Below are 26,053 nucleotides of genomic sequence, written 5' to 3' on the forward strand. Positions count from 1 at the left end.
AATGGAAACACTGTCATATTAAAGTAGTAGGTAATGGGTATACATATTATTATAATCCCTATACTGCACTTGGATATTTGAAAAATCAGATTTTGAACAAATTCGTCGTTGAACGATGGGGGTGAACGTGCTTGTCGAATCGTCCGGTATAATATAATATGTGCATAATAATTGCAGCATTTTTTTTTTGATTTCCGTCGAAATACCGTCCTCGTTGGTTCGTTAGGGTGCAGCGCATAATAATACGCACCGTATTTGGCGAATTAACGGGGCCGGATTTACGACTAGGTCCGTGAGGCTCGGGCCTGGGGTGGAACATTTTTGTGGGCAACAAATTTCGTAAAAAATTGAAAAAAAATAATGTATTATTGTTTATTAGAATTTATAATTACTTATGTTTTGTTGATAATGGCCTAATTGAATAATGAAATAAATTTATGAGTAATACAAATACTACATTTTTTTTTCTCGGGGTAGGGTTGTCATATTTAAAAAGGCCTAGGGCTGCACCTGTGCTAAATCCAGCACCACGAATTAGATAATATTATATATCATTATTTTTGTAGAGCCGCCCGATCGCCGAGGCACTGCTTCCTACGGGGAAGAGCAACGGCTTATTTTTTAAAAACAGAAACGCTGTCCGACACATATCATTATTATTGCGTATAGACAAAATACGCATTACACCTGTCCGCCGCAGTCGCACGCAGAGGATACTCCTTTATAAATGCAGGCGAAAAATATAAAAAAACAAACGGAAACACGGCGGAGCCGCCACATTAAAGGAGTAGTGGGTATACATCCGATAATACCTATACTGTACTTGGAAATTTGAAAATTCAGAACTCGAACGACGGGGGTGAATGTACGCTCGTCGAATCGTCCTGTATAATAATATAATATATTATGCGGCATTTTTTTTTTTTATTTCCGTCGAAACACCGTCGTCGTCGGTACGTCGGGCCGCAGCGTATAATAATACGCGCCGTATTTGGCGAAATATTATAATATTATCGTTATTATCGCAGAGGCGGCCGATCGCCGAGGTACTGCTTCCTACGGGGAGGAACGACGGTTTTTTTTTTTTTTTTTTTAAACAGAAACGCTGTCCGACACGTACAATTATTATCGTCGTCATCACCATCATCATTGTGATTACGTAGGTATATAGACAAGATACGTACTGTACCTGTCCGCCGCAGTCGCACACGCGTCATGTGTCCGAGCGCTTGCGTACATCGCGACGGCGGTCGCCGCCACACGTATATCATATAGTTTCCGGTCTCGCGAAGAAAAACGCCGCTCCGCCACCGCCGTCGGTTCAGTAACGCCGTCGCCGCGAACGCGTACCCACCGTCTTCTGGTGTGCGTCGGACCCACCGACGACGAGTCCTGACGCCGTTTCGCCGGCACGCGTACGTAAATCCGTACGACAGTAGTTGTACACCACCCACGTAATACATCCGTCGACGGTCTTATCTCTTCCCCCCGATACCCACACAGCCGTTATTTTTGGTTTTTTTTTTTTTTTTTTTAAATACCGATAATTAGTATTGTCATTCGGGCCCGACGAAGACGACTGCGCTGCAAGTGTCGTCTGCACACACGAGTCCGATTCGAAATCAGGTAATATCTGCAGTTTGAAAATATCAATTATATTTTTTTAACGCGACAGTTCATCATCATACAATTACGATAATATCGTGTTATACATAATTATTATTATTATTTTTGTATTATTAGGTAAATTATAGACACAATAATATATGTATACATACCTAAACTGTTATCGTCGCGCTCTTTAGATCGCGATTTCACACGTCCGACACATTTCTCTGATATAATATTATCGTGTCGCGATACGTCTATACATTTTTGTTATACCCGCCACCGATCTGCGCACGTTTTGATGAAACGCACCTATTGAAAACTCGTGTCGGCTTTAGTCTTCGGGGCTCCGTGGAAATTAAATTGGTCCTTAAATTGAAAAAAAATCGTTCAAAAATATACATTAGTATAATATTTATAAATTGTATTCTGTAAAATAGTATACACACCTAAAAAGTAGTAAAAACTATAATTGATTACTTATAGTGCATACCAATATTATACCCATTTAATAAGACCGTCTATAATAGCGTAAAAACAAAAAAAATCATATGTTAGCTCCGACTACTAGCCGCAACAGGCAATATAATTTACAAAATATATGCAAGCTAACAATGTTGAAGTAACTGATAAAAAATTGTTTTGCTATGTTTTACATTATAATATTAACGGAACTGTTATAGTATAATATACCTAGGTACAACCCATGTTCGCGTCACACCGCTACTATAGGTACCTATACGATATTTTATAATTGATTCTTGAAAGCAAACGATAAGCTGAGACGGTACTGACCGTGTAAACATCGTTCGGTGTTACTTAGTCATACTTTCAAGTTATAATAAATCTTATTGAAATCAAAAAAAATGTTCTAGATAATTCAACAATTTGATTATTCCGAGCAAAAATTATCTCGGGGCTCGTACTTGACGCTTTTTTTGGGTGGGACGGCCCTAGAAATGTGGGTCCCCGGGGCAAAAGTCTCTTATTAATAACCTCCGTAGAAATGAACAATTATTGGCTCGGGCCTCTGTGTTTAAAACCGCTTGTTATGAATTGGTCGGGAGCAAATTAACACGTGACATTGTACGTACAACAGTCGTATCAAAATAATATAATATTATCATTGATCACACTTTTTGCACCGTGGGTTGATCAGCATCGTTTCAATAACTCGCTCGTACTGCAACGGCAATCCAAACGTGTGTCGCGTATAAGCACCACTCGAGAACATTATCACATAATACTCACATAATTTATCGTTTAGGTAGGTCCCACTGGTTGGCTTGTCGTAGATACCCAACTATAATCGCGCGCGGAATCGTTTTTTTACCGATGCGGTTATAACAATATCATAATGGACGTTATCCGCCGGCCGCATTGTTGCAGTCTGTGTGCAAAGGTATAAAGAGTCCTACAAAGACGCTTACTACGTGCGATTGCGTCTAAACCGTATATATATATATATTATACACCTTGTCCTTCGCATGATTATAATCCTGCCAAATGTTTCCTAAATCTGTTGCTGACGCAGACTTGGATGTCTAATCTCTTACTTCTGTGGTGGTTGTACCCGACGTCCTGACTGGTAAAATATAATATTATACTCTGCAAAACTTCCATAGCCATTCCTTTCAAACGGTACCTACCGTACCGCTACTCTCGCTCACTTATACCCGTGTCCCCCCATCCTTATATCTCCCGCAAACCATATTTTTATAATTCTCTTACGTTTTATCCGGAGTATTATTATACGCGCTGCACTGTAAATCATTGCGTACCCGAATTTTCACTCCAATACCGCCGACAAATCGACTGTCGGTATAGAATATAAATATGAATATAATACGCACCGTGCCGTCGTGCCGATGTAGCGCCGAAAGACAAAACGTTTCGGCCCGGTACAAAAGCTGCTTCAATTATTATTATTATTATTATTATTATCGTCGCCAATAAAATAAAACCATTAAACCCGTCCGCTGCCTGCGGTACAGATAAGCTGCGCCGTTTGGCGCCATCGCTCTTAATATCTGAAATATAATACAATACAGTTGACAGGGAATTTTTACCAAATGTCAATACGAAATACTATGAACATTTTATTGTTGATACGCGTGTACGTATTTATATAGATAGGTATCGCTATTAGGAATATCATTGATATTTATTGGCTATTGTACACATCGATTGATCTAGATTTAATAATTATTTAGGCCTATATAATTGTACCTGTTTTATATTGTGTTTCAATGTTATAGTTATATATTTTTTTCGTGTTTGACAGACACTATAAATATAAACGATCCACGTAATTAGCTTTCAAATAATCGATTATTATAATTCATATCAAAAAATAATTAAGATATTCAATATTTAGGTACCTATATCCGATATTCTATTATATAATCGAAAATGAATAACACTGCGGTAGTCTTATCGAATATATTATAATGTGAACTAATTTCATAACAATTTATGCTCTAATTATGCGAATAAATTAAAAAATATATTATACTATATACCTACAATAATATTTGTATATTTTTTTAAATATAATTTTTTAATCAGAGGCAACTTAATACTTTTCATTGAGCTAAGTGTAAAATCAATTTCAGTTCAATCGTTGATCCATTATAGCTATCATATAATTATTTTTATTTATAACAAGCAAATATAGAACATAAGACGAACCACCATATAATTGCTTTTTACGATAAAATAACCAAAAAAAAAAAATAATATGTATTTCAGAAATTTAATTGAGGAATAAATCACGTTTTTATTTAATTTGAGACTATACAAGTCTACATTTTGTTTTAATTAAAATTGTAATTATAAATAAATTAGTGAACTTATAACTACGAATCTATAAATGTAATTTATGTTTAAGATAAATACTTAGATAATTAATTCAGAAATCAATGTTAAACAATTGTTTGAAGAGCTTAGTAGTACAAAACATAATATATATATAATATTAAGTACTCATTATACAATTTATCACCACAACTATAATTATTAATGTTATTGTTGTAACTTGTCAATTTTCATACCATTCAATAATACCTTTGAAGTTTGGATTTTATGTCTTATAACATCTTATACTTTAATATTGATAAAATGAAAACTAAAGAAGTTTTGTTTATGAAATAAACAAAGTTTAATTTGTATTTATACATTTCTCTTCGTATTGTCTAATCATTGTACTACTCAAGTTAGAATTCCATTTAACGACAGCTGCCAAATGTCATATGAACAAATACTTTGGTGGTCCGTCCGTCTTTCCTTTTTTTTTTGTTCACCGGACCGATTTAGATTGTTTTATTTTTTTTTATTGAAAAGAGGAGGACGTCCTACGAGCCCAACTTTAAATTAAATTCATTTATAAAAAAAACCGTTAAATTTGTTTGGTGCACCTGTAATTAAAAAGGGAACTTCAACAAAATCGTGATATAATGTGAAATCGTTTATACGTTCAACATAAAATAATTTTAAATATCAGTCTAGCGTTCATATTGCAATAATAATTCGCTAAAAGCTAATAACGTTCAGGATTAACAATAATAATTTTGATAGGAAACGGTTGTTTTTATTTCATTTTTTTTTTATTCAAACTTGAACAGTGTACACATTTTAATAAAGTATTCATTTATTTATTCTAAAGGACTTCGCATGCGTATAATCAAACTCAGTGTGATAATATAAAATAACCATAACACTACATAATAATTAGAAGTTTTATTTGAATACACACCAAATTTTATAATTGTGTCTAGACAAAAAAATTTACATACTCTAGAAAAATTGCACTGATTTGTCACTACATTAATTATGTACAATTTGTACTTACTAGCATAAACTGCAATTTATTAATTTTGTTTTGGTTCTAATTAAATGTTTCATTTTAAATTCTCTGCAGCGGAGTGATGAAATGCTTCAATCTTCAATATTTAGGGTGAGAAAAATCAATTTTGTTCTTTTTATTGTAAATCAAAAATGAGTAAAAGTGTGAATGACTTTTCACCAAATATTGTAGTTTTCTTTTTAACTATTGACAAATGTTTTAAATGTTCTACTTTTTTTATGTTGTTGACACTTTTGTTCGTATGTCAAAATGTTTGGAAATGTAACACAAGGTTCCTCATAATAGTTATGTAGATCTTATGCGGTTATTTAAGAATCTACACAATAATAATATGGTATTATACATAACAGTTATTATTGTTATATAATTTATTTATGTAGTTTTTGTTGGCAAGAATCAGTAGGTAAAACAACCATATTACGATTAATAGAAAAATAAATTTTTAACATCAACATAATATATCCTTTATTTAAAATACACAATAATACATACAGATCAGGTAAAATATGCATAAGTGATATTTACAAAAAACAGTTTAACATTTAAAAAACTATAGGTTTGGAGAAGCCCACCCTCTGGAAACAATGTCCTATATAGTATTGATAATAAAATAAACAAATTATAAAAGATCCTAAAATAGAGTCTGAGCACGGTCTGGCCTTCGACCATAATCGTTTCTCGAATGTATGATTGATTTCAAATTCACGCATCCATTATAGTGGTTCAATGGTGAGGTACACTTGAAATTTACTATCATAATGCAGCAGGGCAAATTCCTTAGATTTTTGATTTAAAAAATAACTTAATATTTTTGAAATATTGATCCCAATAAATTTAAACCTCAAAAGAGGACAAAGTCTTCAAAACTATAATTTTGAGAGTGTTTTACACAGTCAAATTGTGAACGCATCTCAACGATAAAAATAACCATACCAAGACATCTAACAAAATGTCGAACAGCGCAAATAAAATAGATTAGCTAAACATTTTATGATTTAATTATATATTCGTATGGCAAGACAGAAAACAATTAGGTAACAATGTTTATGACAATTATGACAGTTAAGATATTTTAGGATAAACTTCACGCACGTCATCTGGTAATATCATATTTTGTTTTAGTTTCCAATATAACAGGTCAAACAGTTCAATTATATATTATAATAACCAATAGACTTTAACAGTATCATAGCTAATAGTAAATGGTAATAGGTATATCATTAATTATAATCGGAGTCGTTTAGTCGTTATAATATAATATACGAAGTGCCTAAACACAATGATTGACCGCCATTTAAAAAAAAATTGTGTCTTAAACTGAATAAAGTTTAACCGTAGTATAACGACGTATGACGTATTATGATGGGTCATTGAAATATTCGACATAATATAAATGGCTGTAAGCGAATAGCGATCCTATATAGTGTTACACGCATAAAATAATACGCAATGCATTTAGAAAAACCATTTAAGCTCGTGTGCCACATATAATATGCAAAATATTCTAGTGGGGAATAAAATTTCAGCGAAATTGACGTAGTTGTCTCAAAACGTTGTCAATGCATGGCATATTCTGCGAATCGTGCGAATATCTTTTCGGTTAGGTTTCCGTTTACGGTTGCGGTGAACATAATATTAATTGTGTTCGAAATTGTCCATATAATATAATGTAATATAATATACGAATTGCGTGTACGAGTTAACAAATTGCACGGAAAAATAATGTGGGATCAACGAATGTTACGAACCGGAATTTTTCACGTTTATAAATCTAAGGATTCCGATTGTGCGCTGTAGCGTACGCGCAGTCGTATACCTTAAATAAATTTACATAGTTTAGCTGTGGATTGTGTTCATTTGTAGTCGAGTCGACTGTATACAATATAATAATATGTATCGTCGTGTAAGTATATGTGTATTGTATACGAACGCGTAGCTTTTTAGAAATAATTGTTTTGCGATTTCATTTTTAATATGATTATTATTAGAGCATATTCATAATATCATATAGCCGCGTGCTTTGTATTCAAATAATAATTGTTTATTATTGGTATAATATACTCGTTTACTGCTGCTGAATTGGCATTTTCAAATCGTCCGTCGTTATACATGTACATAGCCATAAATATATAATATTTCAATTAAAATATCCTATTGTTGTTTTTGATATATACCATTAGATAATATTTAACTAAATATATAGTGAAGATATATTCTACGAAATGTTTCAAACACACAGCCACAGGTAGTTGAACAACTGTTTAAACGCTTTGATATTAGGTACAACGGTTGCTCTATTGGTATATACCTACGTATAGTACTTGAGACAATGTATAACTTCTGAATCGTATTTTCTCTCTCGTCTAATATAATCTCTATAATACAGTTAGTCAACTACGAGTTTTTATAACTATACAGTTGTGAAACAGTACCTGCTTTATTAAATATTCTCCTTTTAAATTAAAAACTAAATAACTTTATATTATAGTCATAATATAAACATTGTGTTTAATAATATGAGTTTGATAAATTACAAAAACAAAAACTATGCATATTATTATAATGGCTTGATGAAAATTACTGAAATAATTAAAAATAATATAAAATTATCATGCGACTATTTAGACGTACTGATTTTGCACTATGTTCAAAATATTAAGATATCGATATAATAATTATAATATTATCGTTAAAGTTCAAACTTTCACTCAACAAGATTTAACAATAGCTCAACAAATTAATACTGCATATACAGTGCGCTTCGACACTAATTGTCCGCACCGAAATTAACATATTATTATTTAACGGATATAATATTATATTTAACTGGAATAATGAACGTATTTTGTTTTGAAACGATGATCAAATTGCGTTTTGCTTGAAATGGCCGCGACAGTGAAGTAGACAGGTACTTGCTTTTTGATATGAAATATCCACTCGAAACATTAAAGTTCAGCTAGCAGTAGACTTTAGAAATAATAATGATAATAAATAAAAATATATATATATATTATTATTTTCTATGTGTGTGTGTGTGTGTGTGTGTGTGTGTAATAACATTCCGGACCGGCGAGGAAACAGGTATAGGTTTTTATTACAAAACGTATATAGGTTTGCAGTTCTAAACTAGTGTTTACCATTTCTGGACGTGATGGTTATACGAGAACGTGATATAACGTTTATAAATTGGATATCAGTGTCCCCGCTCAAACAAGTGAAAAAAAAAAATCAAAATCAAAACGCGCGAGGTACACCCAAAGCTGCGGAGAACGGTAGACATTATATATATTATATACGCGAGAACGTGGTTTGTCGTTTTTTTCGGATCGGGTCTAAAAAAAACTCCTTCCCGGTCGCTTATAATATATAGACAAGTTTTTTTTTTTTAACGCGCCCGCCCCAAACCCGATTATTGCTATTGTCAGTAAATATATCACTTTCCCCCTCCGCACAATAGCCGAGTTTCGGACGGATAATCCACCCGATCGGTTATTCAATATACTGCAGTCGACGAGTTGTGTACTATTATTGCTCGGACGTCTTATTGCCCATCTGAATATTATAATATTCTACTGATATCGCGTACATAATATTATGTGGTCGATTCGTACGTTTTCCATTAGGCACAGACAATTTTACAACGCGATAGTAGGTACGAGTGGAGGGAAACGCCCATTTTCGGTCGACATTTGTAAATCGTATAAATTATTTATATATTTAGGTAAATGTGAAAAAAAAAACTCATCGGTCTTTATTATAATAGCACACCGACAACAATTACGCATTCATATCAGACAACAGTTAAACACAATAATACAGCAACAATCGTCCAGCCACTGCGTTTCGGAACGATTCGTGTTATACATAATGCAGTTAGTTACGCACGTCTTGTCGGGTTTGAGATCGGAGTACCTTACATAATAATATAATAATTGATTTTAATTACCACTTCGGAGGTCTTAAATTTAGAATTACAATAGAGTTTCGGATGGATAATCCACCCGATTGGTTATTCAATGTGTACAGTCGTCGAGTTGTACTGTATTGTTCGGACGTCTATCATTGCCCATCATCTGAATATTATAATATTCTATACTGATATCGTAGGTATATTATAATATTATGTGGTTGATTCGTAAATTTTCCATTACAGACAATAGTTGCGATAGTACGAGTGGAGGGGAACGCCCATTTTTCGCTCGACATTTGTAAATCGTATAAATCATTTATATTTAGGTAAATGTAAAAAAAAAAAACTCCTAGGTCTCTATAATAAGCGCACTAACAACAATTACGCATTCATAGCAGACAGCAGTTAAACACAATCATTTAGCAATAATAATCGTCCACCACTGCGTTTCAGAACGATTCGTGTTAGGTTAGTTATATATATATATACACACAGTTAGTAGTTACGCACGTCTTGTCGAGTTTGAGATCGGAGTATACAATATAATAATTATAGTTACCACCTCGGAGGTCTTAAATTTAGAATTTGAGACACGGAGTATATACCGTAATTATTCTCCATTCGACTGTTTTTTTTTTTTTGAAAAACAATTAATAAATACGGGGCGACAAAAATATAGTGCTTATACGACTACGCGCAACTGATAAACTTTTGCTGTTAAAACCGTGTGACTTATGTCTCGAAAATAATTGTAGGAGGACAAGTGCCCTTACATTACATAAACGGATATTCAGATTGATATATATATACGAATGGTTTTTTTTCGCGGTTCTATTACGGGTGGGATAAACATTACATATACACCGCGTAAGTATAAGTTTGCGTTATTTATTTCTTAAGTTTTCTTTTGTACGACCCCATAACAACTGCAAGAGGCAACACATGTATTTTCGTAATATCATTTGTAAATCAAAGGCCTCATCATCACTCCCCACTCCCCACCCCACCCCGTCGTGCGTTTCTGGTTTTGCACTCCGCCGACGAGAACTTTACCGCGCAACTTTGCCCTTTTGTTCAATGACCTGTATGTTCCCCGCATGTACTCCAGCAGGACTTGCGGCGTCCTTGCTTCCTGCGCAAAGTTCAAACGTATATTATTTTGATTCGCTAGCGTTACATCCATCCGAATCGTCCCGCGCGCACAACACAGTCACTGCTGCAGTACACGTAAGCCCCCCCCCCCCAAAAAAAAAAAAACTAACTGTGTTCGTCGAGAACGCTGTAGAATAACAATAATATATTATTGCGAAGTTGCAGGATTCGAGTTTTAATGTTTCCGTTTAGGTACATTTAATATTATAATAATCGCGAATGAAGCTACGCACTTCCTCACAATGCCTTTAAAAATAAACCCAATCACATCCTCAGAGTCACGCGACACCATCGACCTCAAAACTCAGGAGATACATGGTAGAAAAACTGGAGCAATGTCTCAAACAAGTTAAGGAACATCAAGCCTTTCATAAGAAAATGGTACTTCCCTGTAGTCTAAAAAGAAGAGGCGAGGTCATTTTAACCCGAGCTAGCTGAATGGGTTACACACACCTTACCCACTAATCCCTGATCACCAAAAAACCTGCTCCAGTATGCAACACTACATGCAAGTGGGAGAGGATCGACCAAATTATCACTAGATGCTCAAAATAAGCTAGGAAAATTTTCAAAAACTCAACATCTCTCCGACTTGCTCTCATTGAAGAGAGTACCTACTGAAGCAATTTACAAATTATTCCATTACATATACATTTAAACCACAAATTGTAAATATCTGTAAATAATTTATTTCTTTTCATATTTGTTACAATTGTAACCTAAAAAAGTTGAAGCATTTATCTGAAATAACAAAAAAAAAAAAAATATTTATTTTAATATAACAAATAATACTATGTATGTTTTGATCTACCGCAATTACAACTTGGGTTCTATATAATATGCAGTACGTACTTGGCTCTACCATAATAATATATTATATGATATTTAATCTTTTTTTTTATACTTCGAATTGCGGTCATTCTCTACTCACGTATTGTTGAAGAACGTTACGACTTTCATAGAAGTACATGATGCAGACTTCGAAGTACCTATATACGTACAGACTGCTGAAATGTCGATATTTGAACTTCCTATTCAGTTCTCGGTATTTAATACATATAATATATCCATCGAATAAAATCAAGTACCATTATCAAATGGGTTTGTTTCGTTTAACTCAATATTAGCGCAATTCTGTACAAAAGGAAATCGCTCCAGCCGTAAGTACCTATACCTACTATTATAATGTACAAAACAGATTTTTTTTTTTTTTTTGAAAATTGTTTAAAAAATGTCTTCAAAATTATAGTAATATTAGCTGATCCCGTGCACTTCGTTACCCGTTAAATGTACAAACTTTTATATGACTTAAACTTTGTTCAATGCGTTATTTAATATTCCATGTATGAGGTTCTAGATGTATCTTAACTTTTCTGTTGCCCGGAATAAAAATGCTGATTCGTAGCAGTATATTATCAGGTAGGCAATCTACCTGCGGTAGACCACAGACCACGTGCTGTTTGTATACGTAAGTGTATGATTAAACTAAACAAATGATAAAAAAAAACATAATTAAAAAAAGTAAAAAGTAAAAAAGTAAATTTAACACTTTTAAAAAAATTTAATCCTCTTAAAAAATGTAAACCTTTTTTAAAAATTCACCCTATACTGGGTGATTCTTTTATCAAACAACACTCATTATTTCAAAAAGTGTAAATTTTTTTGAAAATATTTTCTTACATAGTTTCAAGTCGCTTATAAAACAACGTTTTTCTTAAAAAATTATATTTTTTAATATTTTTTATCCTTATAATTTTTTAAGTTTTTTACTTTTTTGAACGACAACATAGGGTTTTAATTTTATATTCCAAAGCAGAATATTTTTCTTAGTATTTTGATATACAGAGATTTTCATTTCAAATTTTTATGGTTAGATATTGTATTATAATTTATATTTAAAAAGTAAAGCAAATAGTTTTTTTTTTATTATTATTATTATTATAGCTTAAAACCCATGGCAACCAATTATAAACAGAAATTTCCTTCGGAAATCTCAAAATTCCCGTTTGAGCACCACCCGGCGTTGGTCGTCTCTCTTTTTATATTAGCCCATCTTTTAAGTCAGACCAAATTACACAGTGTAAAAAATGTCATCAAGATCGGTTCAGTAGTTTCGGAGTTCATCCCGGACAAACATTGTGACACTAGATTTTTATATATTATACAAGACAATAATATAACGCTGCTGCAGTACAGTTATACAAGCGGACTTTATTTATTTTTTTTTTAAATATCCCTTGCCTTCTTCAATCGGAACTTTATTTGGTCATTGATCGATGTACGCCATCGCGTCAGTCGTGCGTGGAGCGTAATTGTTAATGATCGTTCGATTTTTCTCGCCGATTCTATCGCGTTAAGTCTCGTTAACTGAACCCTACGGGCACTGTGGAATTTACGGTTTGGAGGAAATTGTGTGCGGTAGTTGTTGTGTACAGATTGCGGTTCGGGGGTTCCGGACGATCGAATCAAATGGTAATTATCACTTGACAGATGTGCAGTTTGGATGTGGAGCAGATCGACTCACACGTTAGTCCAAAATCGCGCATTATTTACACCTGCAAAGACGACGCTCGTTATTTTCAATTTGTAATTCTGGCATTTACATTGAGTATATTATATGGCCAACTCGAAAGGGTTCGACGTGGGAAATTCACAAAGCACTTTTTGGGCGTATTACAGTTTCATTAGCGGAGCGCAGGCGTTATTTAGAGACGACATTTTTAAAAGGTTTGTAAACATATGAAGTTGCGACTTTACTTTCCTTAATAACCTTTTAAGATCACCGACGACGGACATCATCTCATTAAGTAGCACTAATTAAACGAGTAGGTAATGAACTTTATAAGGCGTTTGATGTCTCGTGCTGATACGGACCCTTTGTTTCATTTTTATCTCCAAAATTGTGTTTATGTTTATCTTATTACGTTCCTTAGTAACGTCGAACCATAATTTTTACTAAAGGGCTCAGCCCGTATATTTTGTTATAAATATAATATAAATTTGTTTTCATTAAGATAAGCTTTGAAAATATTATTATTTACTTACAATAAATTAAAACATATTATTTTTATTTTTATATTATTTTGTACTATAATGTTATAATATCTGTTAAATTTATTTGTAGAAGAAAAACTCTAAAGGAATAATCATGAACGAAAAAACATCCTATGGATACGTTTTGTCTATAATATTTCTTAAGTGTCTGAAACATAAAACGACATGCAAAATGCTCTAACCACTCTCACTAAAATTTTACGGGAATATCAAATGAAAATAAATACAAAGAAAAGAAAAACAATGGTGGTGCTTAAGCAAAAGAGACCCTTATAGTAAAATTAGAAATAGTCAATAATTTAATAGAATAAGTAAAACAATTCATTATTGATACCTGAGAAATATGCTAACCGGTGATCAGTAGAAATCTGACAAAGAATAGCAATGGAAAAAGAACATTTACGCAAAAAATACAGCAGCTTACAAACAAAAAACTTAATATAAAGAAGAAGAAAAATGTTGTCAAATGTTAGATGGACCAAAACTAATATAGAGCGTACTGCTATATGGCTATGAAACACGGACCATCAATGAACAAGATAGAAGGAAGTTGGAAGCCATATAAATGTGGACGTGGAGAAGACTGCTGACTTTCAGTTGGACAGAAATGAAAAGTAACGTAGATTTATTAAGACAAATAGGGGAACAAATAATTCTGTTAAGCGTCATAAAAGAAAAGAGTGGGAAAATGTTCAGCCATCAGTTGCTGAGGCACAATTCATTTATGACAAATATATTTGTAGGGCGAATAAATGGACACAAAGTGAAATGCAGACCGAGGGAGGCATATTATATTGAAAAAATGATAAGGCGACCAGACTGCCACCGATACGTGGACATGAAAAGACTATAGTTTTTAACAGAGAGGAACGGAGAACCAGATTTACAACGATAAGGCAAGTAAGCCTTTAGCAGAGAAGAATAATATAAAATACACATTAAACAATATGTGTATAGCAGTCATATTTTTAGCCTATATATTATGTGGTTAACTAGGTGTGGAACATAAAATATATCATACACTACAAAGTGGTGGCATAAATCTATATTTACATGGTAAATACATCGCACACGTTTAATATTAGTCGAAATAGTTGGAACGTACAACGTTCTATTATACTGCCCTGCCAAAGTGAAAGGCAGTAACCGAACGTTTTTCATACATTAGATTATCGTAGGATATTGTTTATCAGGCCATTTTACATTTATTTGTCTAGGTTCAAATGCAGTAAAACATCATTTAGACCCCCCCCCCCCCCCCCACTAAATGAGCTTTGAATATTATATAGTAGATATCTACTAAAATATCATGGAATAGGTACTAGACAAATAAGCAGTAGATGCTATATCTTAGGAAAAAACGTTATGCTGCAGATGTTGTGTAGTTACTGCCGTTAGTACATTTATTTGGCGTATGTATAACCTTAGATTGTCTGACCAACAGAAAATGAAAAAATGAGAGAAAGAAAATGTTTATAATTTAATTCCAATATTTTACATTTTATAATTCTATAAAGTATACATACTTCAATGAGTTTGTTCCTGACTTTGATTAGTTTGCATTTGATATCATTATCATCACGTTATCACTTATATTAGAAAATATGTGTATGGTGGATAAAGCTTTTTTTAATTGTAGTTGATATCATTTTTGACCATCACAAATGTTGTACCTACTTAAAATTTCCAAAAAAAGGTATAGATATTTGATTTAGGAAAAATAAAATTATCCATAAAGATTTATGAGATAAATAACTATATAAATAACGAACAAAACGTTGTTGAATAATATTGTTAAAAAGCAAAAAAGTTAAAAAAAAAATTAAGTAAAACCCATTTTCCTAACATTTACATTTTTGTAGATACTGCCTTTCACTACAGCAGATAAATATATACCTATAATAGGATTTCTATGTATTATTATTGAATAAATGGCTTACGCGTAAGATCACACTTTAAACTATTCCACAATTATCGGTGATTATTGGAAGCTAACAACTGCACTAGGACGTATAACTGATAAATATACATCTATATACCTACTCATATACTCAAATCATTTTTAGCAATATTGCAACTCATTATTCGGTATCTGTGGTCAACTCCGGGGAGAGGGATGAGCGGAACACTCAGAGTTGCTTGGTAGTATTGATTAGTAAATCGTTACTAAAATCGGCTATAATACTGCAAGGGTGCATTTTATTTACGTCATAATATATAGTTTTTATGTATTTGAGATATAATGTACAGGAACATTTAACTTAGCGTTTCGTATAATTGTCGTGTGTTTTAGATTCTGAACGGAGCGAGGGAGCTATGTTTTTACAGTGGTGTTTATTTTTTTATTTTTATTTTTATATCCTGTATACAAAATTTCTTCCAGAAGGAGTGTTTCGATTTCAACATATAGTACCTTATCTTTTAGCAAATTGGATCAATATGGTACTTTAGAGAGGTCATTTTTCGATTTTCTTAATAGTTATTTAATGCCACGGGAAAAACCACCGGATAATTACAAAAAAACGCTAAAAATGGGATTTTAATTTGTAACGCTTTGTTTATCACCATAGAAACGAATAAAAAATTATCATATTTTAATATTAATTAAATTTACATGATAAAATAAATAATAACAAAATATAAAATATCCAGACTGACAAACCGTCTCCGCTCAGAATCGTTTTTCTTATACGATGATATTATATCATTGAATTCAAATCTAATACAACCATTATACAATGACCCACTTGTAATCTACTGTACAGCAGAGCGACATCCACTTACCTGCTTTTTTTTTTTTTTTTAATAATTCGTTTTCTGTATAAGACCACCGACCGGCAGTTGAATTCACCATCACGTTGACGTCTTTGTTCTATTGTCGGCGAATGAAATGTATTGAGAACGAACTCAAAAACAGAAATGGGTATAGAATATGACAAAGAAAGTGAAATAAAATAATGATATGTCCAATGAACGACGTGTGCAAGCGAGTTATAATGTTTTGATCATAAACGTATTGCAGTGTTGTACCTATGTATTTAAGAGAAGGGAGAACGCGGTCACCCAAAATCCGAAATAATGGCAAATCTATATGGTATACAAATGTACGTCTGTATGAGGCTTATATAGACTTTGAAACTACAACTGAACTAATTGGATCCAAATTTTACACACATATAACTTGCGACTCGGGGGGTGTTTTTGCTTCGTTTTTCAACCACTACAGGCTGCTATAAGGTGACTCACGCATGATTTTAATTTTTATTTTCAATTCAAAATATGTACCTATGTCGAAAGGCAATGTCTGTATGTCTGTAGCTTAAAGACTCGATAAATACCAAATTGATTTTAACGACAATTTTACTGATTGTTTTTAAAGATATCAGAAAACTTTATAAAATATACCAAGAGCTCCATAGCTATAGAGCCGGAAATCCTATCTCAGTCGAATTAGTACAAAAATGAATTTTGTATTAATATTATACTATATTTAGAATTAATGATAAAACATTGCTGCCACATGCAGTCACATTAAAATACCACAATTACCTATTGTTGTTGCAATGCTCTGATATACAAAATTAAATAAGGTTATGGAAAAAAATTGTGTATCCTTTTCCGACTACGGAAGTTAATTAAATTAAAAACATTTATTAAACGTTTATTTAGGCCATGTTAGTTATTAATAACATTGGTGGTGTCAAACATACGCTTATTCACATCAATCTTGTGGAATTATTGCATCATTATGAGTATTTTAAAAATATGTTTTTATTGGCGAATTATGTATTCCATATTTTTTTGTGAAATAGTCTTAAGCACAGATCTAATTATTATTTGTTTTAAGTAAAACAATAGAATCAATAGGAAGTTAACTAGTACTAGTTACCTCCTAAAGAGTTTTCTTAACAATAAACTGTATATTATAAAAAATATACTGTATATTATTATAAGCCACTATATTACTTAAAAATTATGTTTTAAAAAAAATAGTTGTTGTGTCGCAGTATTAATTATTTTAAATATAATATAGGTAGACATTTTCAAGTAATAATTAAAGGCAAAATTCGAAATTACATATCTTAGTAACAAAAATGTATTCATTTGTTTTCTACTCTGTACTAATTTACTCTGGAGATATGTTGTTAGCAATGATTTTCTTAAATATAGGTACCATATTTATTACATATTGTGTTCATTCAAATTTATAGAAAATTACATTTATTTCAACATTTTTTTAACTGTTAATTGTTATTTACGTTTTAAACTCGTCGAGCCTTTTTGACACATATGTATACATGGATTAAATTTAGTTCGCATCCACTTGGTCTGTATTTTAAAACAAATTAGGTACTTTTATATTATTTAAATATTTCAAATTTGATTTTTTTTTTTTATTAACTCGGTGCAGAAACTATCAGACGATGAGGTTACAATTTATGATATTCGCAGAGCATACAAATATTTTGTTCATAAATGAATAGTTACAAACAATAAAAACATTCTAATTCATAAATTGTCTGTCAGAAATATGTTCAAATTTCCACGTATTTAAAACTAAATAATTAGATTATTTTATTCGTCTATACTGTTAGGAAAATTATATTTATTAATTGCGAGATTAATATCATCTGGAAAATGTTCACATAAATTAAATGCAATAAACATCAAAGAATATAAATTATATTTACTGCCATGATAAGAAATAAATATTTGTTTCATCTTGTAATTGAACACGAAATATTTAGCACATAATGTATATTATGTGTTCCATACATAAATTTGTTTTTATTTTTGTGGATTAAAATTAATTTGCAGCTCGCTTGCTTTTTAATTCAAACGCGTTCAAAAAATGAATTACGTACTTAGTTGTCAAGATAAAACAAAATTCCTTATTTATTTATTTATCAAACGCGTGTAATTTCTGTTTATGCGATTATGTCTAAATTATTATTTCTACATATTCTATTATCCAATGTCAACATAATGAACTTGCGGGACATCATTGCAAATGTAAATGTATAATACCCACCTTTCATATTTAATACGCTCTTAAAGGGCAGACTAGAATACTGAAATGGCATGAATTAAAAATGGCCGAGTCACAGAACGCTTTTATAAAAGTACGAAATATTTAAAACATTTCGGTGGCCAAACTATAGGCAAAAACATAAGTTTTGATTACCGTCATACTTTCCGTCATGAATAAACAAACACGTTAGACCGGTGTAATATCTGTGTACGAATAGCAAACGGACTTTGACGTTAAATACTTCATATTTCGTTCAATTAAATTTCGTTATATAAAACGACGTATGTTGCACGGTTCACCTACCTATATATTATATCATAGGCCAGTGTTACTCCGAAGTATAGGTGGTTAAATTAGTAATAATTACCCACTACTGAAATTCGTCAATTTATTTCCTTTAATAATTTTGTAGCGTACGCTAGTCCATTAAAATACGTCCAACGACTCATTATATAAGTACGTAAAATATACTCGCAATATGCAGGTTATTTATGATATATATTTTATATTATCCGTACGTCAAATGCACACTCGAGCGTCGTCTCGGACGTTTAGATATTTAAACGTTTTAAACAAAATATAACGATCTAATTATTATTTGTTTTAAGTAAAAAAATAGGATCAATAGGAAATTAACTAAGAGTAGGTACCTAAAAAAGTTTTCTTAACAATAAACTATATACATTATGAAAAAATATTATTCTAAGCCCCTAACTATACGTCGTATTACTTAAAAATTATGGTTTAAAAAAAATGGTTGTTTTATCGCAAAGTTAATTATTTTAAATATAATATAGGTAGACATTGTCAAGTAATAATTAAAGGCAAAATGCTTAGAAATTACAAATCTTAGTGACAACAATTTTATTTATTGTATTCATTTGTTTTCTACGTTTTAAACATGTCGAGCCTTTTTGACACATGTATACATGGGTCATGAAATAAATTCGGCTCGCATCCAATTTGTATGTATTTCAAAACAAACTATAGGTACTTTTATAATATTTCAAATATTTTTTAACTACTGAAATTCGTCAATTTATTTCCTTTAATAATTTTGGGACACATTCGATATTATACAGCCGTCCGTCCATATAGGTAAGTAGACATTTTCGACAAAATATAGTGTTTGTTTGGATTCTACGCGACTGTACAATATAAATACGAGACGGTAATAATATATCGTTGGTATCCGTTTTGGTATATTATGTATATTACATAAAATTTCTTTATTTGTTCGATGCAAAAAGCGTTTTAATCGTATACGCTCGCTCACTGCCGGTCACACAATAATAATATATATATTAAGTTTGAAGGTTCAGTTTGAAGATATCGATGAGGAAAAAACACTTTAGAAACATCTCGGGTGAGTAATACACGCCATGAAATATTGTTCTAATTGTGTTTCATAATGGTTTTTCGAGGACAGATGCTCTCGAGAAAACGAAGACCATAGCAATTGGCGTGAATGGGTGGGCGGGTGAGCGTGTGTGTGTGTGTGTGTGGGGGGAGGGGGAGATGGCCGGTGAAGTCACAGCGACTTGACAAACACTATTGTTTCACTTGACGAACATTCCGAAAAGTCACTTTAAAAGTTATCCGATAGTATGTCGTCGCGGTGATGGTATAGTCGATTGTCGCGGGCAGCAACTTTCTGTATATATTATGACATTTTTAGGAGACTAGATTTATTATCACTGGCGAACTTTGACCACACACAAGTTAGGAAACGATTTCGAGGTCCTAAATCCCCAGGACAAGGCAGTCGTAAACACGTCAGACGCTAGAAAGGACCGCTAAAACCGCCACTTAACGGTTACCCTCATATTTTCTCGTGTTCATTTTTTCACATCTGATCGCAAATTCTGATTAGATGAACGCCAAAACAAAGTACATCCATCTAATCCCTCGTTGCTCCCCGTTGAGTACCTACTGACGTATCGAATTTCGCATTAAGTCCGAAATGAAAAATCACACGAAAATAAATAAAGTTTAATTTTTGTTTTGAAATGAATATCCGTCATTATGGTTTCTTTTAAGTATACCTATATATACCTATACATGCACAGTACAAGGTTCTTATCATAAGTTGGAATGATAGAAATATTTAAAATACACAAGGTTTTATAACATGGTATTTTTTTATGGATACTTCATGATTTCCAGATTTTAACAAATTTCAAACCAACAAATTAATTTGGTTATTTTGTATGTGATTCAAAAAAATGTTATTCGTAGGTACAAGAAAATGTTTTCCATTACATATATTATTGTTTACTATTTACAATAATATTTTCAAATTGTTAGTGCAAACTACTCGTATTAAAAATGATTTATAAAAATATTAAATATCTTTATAAGGATATAAGCTGACAGACCTTCTCCGATCAAATCGCTTTTCGTATACGATGATGTTATATATGCAAATACACGATTTATTTGATGAAAATTCGTAAACAATATTAATTCAAATTTAACACATCCGTAACAGTGACCTATACTCACCAATGACGAGGAACAGTCCACACATACTATACAGCAGAGCAAGTTCCCTGATTTTATATTGTTGAATTTTTACTACCATAATAACTATTATAATAGAATGACTTTATACAGTTTATGACTATACTATGTACGGCGATAGTTTTATCATGAAACTATCTGATACGCGTAAAATATATAGTTTTATTTTATGTAAAATTAACGCCATATTAATAGACTTTAATAAAGCTTTTAAATTATGAGATAATACCAACGCGCGTGTTTACAATTCTCGTATATTCATACATTATTAATAAATAATAAAACAATATATTATAACGTTCGATTGATATGAGAGCGTCTCAAAATTTCAAATCGGAAATTTGCGATACTCTGAATAAAGTTTAATAATACAAAATCTTTGGTTTGGTACACACATGTTAAGTACATGGTATCTATGTGACATTTTCTGGAACCACATTTGAAATTGTATGAGAATGTATCTAATATTAAATATTAGACAAAACAATTTCACCTCGAGATACATTTAAAACATAATTTGAATTCTTGAGAACGAAATACTATAAAATAATAATACTACACTTAACACGTCATGTGTGTGATGCTAAAACGTCTAAATATTTTAAACGTAATTTTTATCCGTAAAATATTCATTCATTTTTTTACAGTCCTGTTGGAAATATTTAAACCCTAGGGGCTAGGACTAATATAATATAATAAGTAATAAATGTATATTATCAAATAAGCACGGGTAGAATACATTTTGATAAACTGAGGTTTTAGGTTATAATAATTGTATTTATATATTTTTAAACATAGTGTTACGAGGCTAGCACAATATACATGAGTCATATCTAATATAACTTGTGTTTACTAGACATTATGATTAATCATTGAACAACACCAATATTATATTATATTTTATTTTTACATTTTTACATTAAAATATAACCCATTGTAGCCAGTAATTTAATTATTACCATTATTACCTTTATAATTATAATTGAAATAAATACATACATAATTGGCTGACCCTAAACAATCTAAACGGAGTTATAAAGATAACTATACTAATGATTTAGAGATTTTCTTACTTAGAGTCTATATGCTCTCCTATATATATATATATAGATTGGAAATCAAATAAACTGCAGTAGGTACTTTAAAGAGGTAATCCTTTTATTTTCCAAGTAGTTTAGAAACGTAATCAAAAAACTGAAGGAAAAAACGGAGAATTTTACTGCTCACTCGTTGTGTTCAACGAAGTCTCGATAATTTCTTGGTAAACCAACTCACTCGGTTTAGAGACGCTTTTGTTCATTTTATCCATACCAGTAAGTATAGGTAGTTATTATTTTTCTATAGAATTATATGATCTTTATATCTTTTTAATAATTTTGGTTCCACCAAACCATAAGAAGGTCAATATTATTATAGAGGGGCTTTTATCCATATATTTATCTTTATTTATCCAACCATTATACCTAAACTGCTATGTCTGCGATTTTAATAAATAATAACCGATTTATAAAAAATCATTTTAAGATAGGTTATACACCGTGTCATAATTATAATATTGTTGTTGGTTATTCAACTCTTATACCTTGAGATTGTATATAACAAAGGATGGGCTACCGTTGTGTTTAACTGGTTTTGGTCGATCCGAAGAATTAATGTTGCCATTATAGTGGCCTGCCGATGAGATAATGGGAAAATAATACAATATTAAGAAAGTCAGTAAATTCAACACTTTGTTTAAACGATATTCGTGTGTATAAAACATTGTGATTATTTAAGAATAAACTCGATACGGGTATCTAAAAAACTAAACATTTTCAATATCTATGTTAGAGTTGGAGTATAATTCAATTTCACAATGTGATTTTTATTTAATATTGCTCAAAAATATTTTTTATTCAATTTAATGCGTTATATGTATAGGTACGTGCAGTTTCGTGATTTTATAGATTCTATATAGGTACTTATGTCATCTGTAGAGATGCGATGACAGTTTCTAAATTAAATCGTCTCCATATATAAATAAAAACCGACAGACTTGATTTTCTATACTAATTATGACGTAACAAAACGTATTTCATATAAAATATGTCATAATCATGTATAAAACAACTATTACTTACTTTAATATAACATAATATTATAGCCGGTATGAATAACAACTATTATTCTTATTTTTTTTTTCATTAATATTTACAAATCTTCATCGATATATTATTTCTTTTTGAAACACAATATTATCCTTTGTACGTTTTTTACAACAAACTATATATATATGTATATATATATACCTATCTACACGGTGTTCACTTTATTGCACTAAAAATGACATTTTGTTTGTAGGTACCTAATAACTTCATTGTGTTAACAATACACGTGTTAAAGGTATACTCTTTGGAAATAGTAAAGTAACTAGGTTAACTAGATTATCTTTATGTTTATACGTAATTTATGTACCCTTCACATAAAATAAGTTTTAAGCGAAGAAGTAGGTAGGTAGTAAAAAAGATAACGAGAGTACAGAAATAAGTGTTTTAATATTTTTACTACCTGCAGGTACCTTACTCTATATTATAGTAGGCGTGTTTAATTTTAAGTTCTTATATCTATTTTATAATTCAAGACGTCATCGTTTAAATATTTACCATTAAAGAATTACACGAGTACTGTAATGACGAGTTAAACAATTATTTTTCTTCGATTTAAATAATGTAGGTGAATTTATAATTTAAAAATTCGTGAAAATCTGGGTACGTATTTTATTATACTTAAAATTATATTTCGACGCTTTAAAATTAGGTTTAGAGTTAAGGTATTCTAAGATATTTGCGGCGGAGCATAATAATCCAAAAACTGGTTATAATATTATTTAAATTGTAAGCCGTATACTTTTTGTTGTCTATATAATATTTTTACGTATATAGTTCACAACAATAAACTCGAAACACATGTACAATGTAGACATTACACTTAATTACGATGTTTCTGAACTACATATAATTTTATAATATTATATTTGATGGTTTTTTCCCCTTTTATCGTTGACTGTTGTCAAAAAATAAAAATAAATAAATATAGGTAGTAAAACTACAAAAATATTATGACTTCTTATTATATATTTTATTCTGGGTCAACTCGTATTAATATGTACCTACGACATTTAAACCTATTTTTGGTATAATACCGCTTGATGCTGATGCGTTATAATATATGCGTCGTGTAAATGTGTAATATAATACATATTTACTATAGTCTGCTATTGCAGAATTATTAAGAAGGCGTAGGCCATAGACACGTCTATATATTGGATAGAACATGATTAGGAATGTATTTAGTGTGACTGAAGAGAAATCGTTCCACCACGATGGGTATATAACGGTTATGATTTTGATAACCTCAACAGTCCACATTGATAAGTCAATTCAAAAGTAAAAAGTAATAATTATATAAGTAAAATGTTTAAGCTACTTTAAAGTACATTGTCATTTAAAATTAAACAACAAAGACCAATATAATATGATACGAACAAAATATAATATATTATGTCTTCACCGCTGTTCGCTCGTAAAAACTAAAAATGTCAACAAGGTACATCAAATTCTCTACTTGTCCTAACGTTGTGTAACTCCCACAGCTAAACGTCATGTGAAGTTCTAACAATGAACGTCTCCTTCATCCAAGTACAGTGTTCATAAGATCAGCTAATTATATTCATTTTACAAACCATTATACATATTTTGTTTTTATTGTAAAAATATAATTACGAATTGTACAATTATTCTCAAATAAATAAATATATACTAGCTGAACCCGTGCACTTCGTTGCCCATTAAGTGTACCAACTATATGTGACTCAAACTTTGTTCAATTCGTTATTTAATATTCGGTGTATGGTTTCAAAATTAATCTTAACTTTTCCGTTGCTCGGAATAAAAATTCTGATTCGCAGCAGTACATTATCACGTAGGCAATCTACCTGCGGTAGATCGCGGACCCCGTGCTGTATGTGCGTTAGTGTATGATTTAACTCTAAAGTATCAACGTTATACCAAGTTTGTCGTATTCTACCTATGGTGAATTATTGATATACTCAATTAATACAAAATCCTAACCTAACGTACTAAATCAGATGAATAACGCAACGCGTACAAAAAAATTCATTCAAATCGGTCTAACCATTTAGAAGGAGTTCATTTCACAACACACGTACAGTAGAATTATTGCGCTTAGCAACACATTCTGCGATTCATTTTTATATTAGTTTATGAGTTATAGATATTCAAAGTTTAGATGAGCGGAGAAGTGGACAAACATTTCGCGGGGTAACCCCGTACCACTCCATTCCGCTCATCTAATCTTTGAATATTTATTACTCCTAAACTACACGCCCCAAATTTGATTTCCATGTATCAAAATATTAAGAAAAATATTCTGCTTTTGAAAATAAAATTAAAACCCTATGTTGTCATTCAAAAAAGTAAAAAACTTAAAAAATTATAAGGATAAAAAATATTTAAAAATATAATTTTTTAAGAAAAACGTTGTGTTATAAGCGACTAGAAACTATGTAAAAAAATATTTTCAAAAAAATTTATACTATTTGAAATAATGAGTGTTCTATGATAAAAGAATCACCCAGTATAGATATATTATATTCTCTTAACTTTTTAAACACATTAATATTATAAATTGGTAACAATGATATAAGAAATGTACTATATAAACCACTACTGCAACCACTACCGTCGTAACGTTCATTCTCTTCGACCACATTATACCGCAGCTGGTATAGGGGTGTCCTATCCATGTATATATATATAACATTATCTATTAAGCATATGCGTGTTTGCTACCTACCTAAATTCTAAAAATTATCTACCTACTCTGGCGGTACTCGACTTCAAAATAACAA

General features: G+C 31.2%; 1 protein-coding gene across 2 annotated transcripts in view; it reads left to right on the forward strand.

The window, feature by feature from the left end:
* The first annotated feature begins 1,263 nt into the window (after nt 1-1,263).
* The window catches only part of LOC100161295 (somatostatin receptor type 5), a 280,182-nt gene continuing 255,392 nt past the window's right edge, over nt 1,264-26,053 (forward strand). For both annotated transcript variants that reach the window (XM_029486748.1, XM_029486747.1), the window contains exon 1: nt 1,264-1,626. The gene's annotated coding sequence lies outside the window, so the exon portion shown is untranslated. The remainder of the gene's footprint in view (nt 1,627-26,053) is intronic.

The sequence above is a fragment of the Acyrthosiphon pisum genome, chromosome A1 (genome assembly GCF_005508785.2).
Source record: "Acyrthosiphon pisum isolate AL4f chromosome A1, pea_aphid_22Mar2018_4r6ur, whole genome shotgun sequence".
In the NCBI taxonomy this organism is placed as follows: Eukaryota; Metazoa; Arthropoda; class Insecta; order Hemiptera; family Aphididae; genus Acyrthosiphon; species Acyrthosiphon pisum.